The sequence below is a fragment of the Furipterus horrens genome, unplaced genomic scaffold (genome assembly GCF_987537825.1).
Source record: "Furipterus horrens unplaced genomic scaffold, mFurHor1.1.pri manual_scaffold_13, whole genome shotgun sequence".
Taxonomy (NCBI): domain Eukaryota; kingdom Metazoa; phylum Chordata; class Mammalia; order Chiroptera; family Furipteridae; genus Furipterus; species Furipterus horrens.
The window spans coordinates 48,303,565-48,307,739 of record NW_028327183.1 but is presented as its reverse complement, the minus strand read 5'-3'; the positions used below and the strand labels follow the sequence as shown (position 1 = coordinate 48,307,739).

The 4,175-nt window shown below is 43.7% G+C and overlaps 1 pseudogene; it reads left to right on the top strand.

The window, feature by feature from the left end:
* Positions 1-779: 779 nt before the first annotated feature.
* Positions 780-1,133, top strand: LOC149995083 (small nuclear ribonucleoprotein Sm D2 pseudogene; annotated as a pseudogene).
* The last annotated feature ends 3,042 nt before the right edge of the window (positions 1,134-4,175 follow it).

Genomic DNA, 4,175 nt, shown 5'->3' with positions numbered 1-4,175 from the left:
CTTACCTGAGCACCTGGACAGGGGGGCGTGAAATGCCCCTACCCAGAGACTTGGTTTCCACCAACACATGTGACTAATCCATGTAGTGGGTGTAGGTAAGTACAGAGGACGACAGAATAGTCCTGCCGAGTCCTGTGCCTTGTAAAGTGACAACCCCAGTAAGAGCCGGTTTGCTCTGTGGAACAGTGTGAGAACAGTGTGGATCTCTCAGGATCACTCCAGAGGTTAAATTAAGAACAGCATAAATTTGTTTTAAAAAGGAGGTAGAAACTTCAAAATGATCCATGTCTCTTTTCTAGGAAACTTCACCCAAGATTTTGGGTCTTCAGTACCTTGTGCAAAAATTGATCATTTATCATCATGATTGGAATGTGTTGTTTTCAGGTCCCTCATGCTACCATACATGCCCCAATTTTAAGTTTGGGGTCTCTTGTTACATAGCAATAGATATTAGGAAAGAGGGTCATTCTTCCATGATTCTTACACATTGACAGGACTGGAATAATTCACATTTTACAGACAGTGAGACTGAAGAAACTGTACTCGCTTCCCAGTGTGCAATTATTCACAGGTGAGTTAATTCCTGTTTTTGAACAACAATTTTACATTCTGCACATGCTCACAGTGGTTGTAGAGACTCAGAAGTGAACCTGACAGTCACTGTTTTCGTGGAGCTGGTAGTCTAGTGAAGAGGGAGAGGCAAACAAGAAATAAACAAGCAAGAAGGAGAAGCAATGCGGAGGAGGCAGGAGTGTTCCGAGGGTGCAACCAGCACTTCCATGAGCCTCCTCAACAAGCCCAACAGTGAGATGAGCCCAGAGAAGCTGAGAAGCAAGAGGAGGAGCAGTTTAACACATATCCACTTTTGTGCTCATGCGATCAGTCAAGAACAACACCCAGGTGCTCAACAACTGTTGCAAAGCAAGAAGCTCCTGGGCTGTGTGCAGGCCTTTGACAGGCGCTGCAGCAGGGTACTGGTGAATGTGAATGAGATGTAGACTAAGGTCCCCAACAATGGCAAGGGCAAGAAGAAGTCCATGTCAGTCAACAAGGACCGCTACATTTGCAAGATGTTCTTGTGTGGGGATTCTCTCATTGTGATCCTGCCAAACCCGCTCATTGCGGGCAAATAGGAGCTTTCTCCCAGCCGTCAGAGCTTGGTCCCCCATCCTGCAAAGATATGCACTTTGACATGTGAACAGTAAAACCCTGGGTTTAAAAATGGCAGTAAGTCCTCTTAAGGATCATAAACTTAACTGAAGGAGACAGAGAGTGGGTGGGTTGGGAGTTAGGGTTCACTTCCTTATATAAGATAGTCAGGAAAATCCTCCATGACTATGCGACATTTGAGTGAGAACAAGGAGAAGAAAGAAGGTCTCTGGAGAAAGATTATTTTAGGGAGAAGGAATGGCCAGTGCAAAGGCCCTGGGAAAGAAGGATTCTTACTATGTTCAAAGGTCAGAAAACCACTGTGGCCAGAATAGAGGGGATGAGAAGAATGACATGAGAAATGTAGGCAAGAACCAGACTTCTTAGGGCAGTGCTATCAAAGGGTCATCTGCCAGGACTTCTTAGGGCAGTGCTATCAAAGGGTCATCTGCCAGGAGCTGAAGAGCCTGGGACAGAAAACAGACCAAGCACATCACTAAGTGTCCTGTTTATTTCAGCTGCCATGTTATTAATTGCAAGACTTTCTGAACCAGACCGCTGAGTCACTCAGTCTTCTGATAGGAACTCCCGGCCCTGTGCAGACCAGCACTTTGAGCAGGTGGGACTTTGTGGGCTGTAGTGAAGACTTTGGATTTGGCTGTGATTGAGACGAGAGTGAAAGGAGGGCTTTGGGGAGAAAAAAAAAAATGACCTGACTTAGGTTTTAAAAGAATTCATCTCTAAAGATTTAGAGGTCCTATTGTATATAGATCAATATAAGATGGGTCAAGAAGACAGCAGAAAGACCAGTTGGGAGGCTATTACAATAACCCCATGTAGGAGTGATGGTAAGTTGGGCCTGAGTGTTTGGGTTCTATGCATACTTTGTACACCAAATGCAGGTGTGCTGATGGAATAGCAATTGCAGTGAGAGCAAGGGGGGCATCAAAAGTAATGCCAAGATTTCCAAGCTGAGCACCTGGAAGGATGGAGCTGACCTTGACTGAGAAGAGGAAGACTCTGAGAGGCTCAGGATGAGAGATACAAAGAATGAATATCTTGTTTGTGCCCGTGTTACATTATAGATGCCCCAATGATGTCTAGGATAGATACCCCAGGTTGGCTAAATTCACTCTCTTCAAAAACCCTTGGAGAACACACGCACACACAAACTGAGAAGCTGAAGAGAGCAATTAATTCCTGGAATCTCTGACAACAGATTCAAGGTATGAGCTCTGGAAGAAGGACATGGTTTTGTGAGATGTGAGTTGTGCCTCTGCCGGCACTCAAGACTGTGTAGCTGCTGGGTCTTAGACTTGGTACAGAGGCTGCAAGAGGGGTGTAGCCCAAGGCTGACACAGCATGTCCATTTCCAAGTTTTTTCATCCAGGAAGTAGCAGCAGCTTTTTATGCAAGGCAAATCTCCATTATTGCTTTTGGAGATTATTCTGGAAGCTGCAAAGTCAGTCTATTTCCACATTTCTAAAAATTAAGCTAAATAAGTAATACTTTTCTACAAAAGAAAGGTAAACCATTTTGGACTGGTTCACGAAGCAGGGATTTTTTTTTTTAATTCTATGTTCCTGATATAAAACAAAACAAAAAATACAGAGAACATGTCAATGCCCATCAAATGCCATTCAGACAAAGAACCAAGAAGTTTGGGTTTCTGGAACAAATTTTAAATCAGTGTGTAAAACCCACAGGGTATACATTGCTTTGATGTGAATACCTACAACCCCAAGGAAATTCTAACTCCTGATACAGGTGAAACATAAAATTATTATTCTAAGTCTGATATTCACACTGTGAGCACAGCCTGTTCATAGTTCCTTCCTCATGGATGTTCTTCCTTGTATTTGTTGCAGCGCTGGGTGTTGCCGTGATAAGCCTTGAGTCCCCATGTGTGTTTTGCTCAGTGATCACAGGAAGGTTCTGGCTTTCCTCTCTGAGACACAGGAGACATGTGCCACTACAAAATGACAGCTCCCCAAGGTGGAACCAAGGTCTTCTCTAAATAACGTGCTTTGAGGCATTATCTAATCCAAGGTCTTCCCTCTTGAAAGATGAGGACCCAAGTGTTTTTTTCCATCAACAACACACACACACACACACACACACCACGTTTTCCCCATCCCGCCACTCTAGTATTTTCCTAAAAAACAATATTCTCCATAGACTTCATTGTGTCTATTTAATGCTATTCACATTTTAGCCAACTAGCTGTGTTTCTTTACATTTGAATCTCTGAATTACATCAGAGAAAGAGAATCTTCTTTCTGTGATCTACAAAGGTGGGGTGAGGTGGTTCCGCTCATTAAACACTGGTAATGACAAAAATAGAGTAGGGAAAAACCTAAAACTCTTCCACATCCCTTCACACCTCCTTCAGGTTACCTTGGGGTGGTGCCGCCCTCTGATGGACACATTACAAATTGCACCTCCTAATAAGGTTAAACATTTCTTTTCAATCCAGAGTCGCTCCTGGGAGCAGAACCAAGAAAAGACAGTGTCAAGTGAAAATTCAGGGCTCGTTGTTCAAAAGTCATTAAGAATTTCAGGGTGGCAAAAGCAGAGTGTTAAACCTACCACAGGCCCTTCTAAGTGACTGCACAGATTGCAAGCCCATGAAGCCAGCCCTCCCTCGCAGGGCAAATGGATGAGTTTATCCTCCAAGTCAATTCCAGGCCAAACTTAAGTCATAAATATCTTACAGACTTGTAGTTAATGTCATCCTTGATGGTGAGAACTAGAGATTTTCCCACCGAAGATGAACAAAATGGGAAGTTTTCTAAATGCCTTAGTAAGACATGTGTGCTCTGAAGGGTGGAAGTGGGTGCCTGATAACGTTGATGCTCTAAAACAGTGACATCAGTGATGACAGTGACACCAGTGACAGGATCAGCTCTAGTGATCAGCAATTTTAGCAAAGCATGAGGTATGCTGTTACACAGATGTGGACATTCATATCTGTGACCACTCAGGGATCTGCCACGTCTGTGAGGCTTTTATGGCTCCAATAGTCT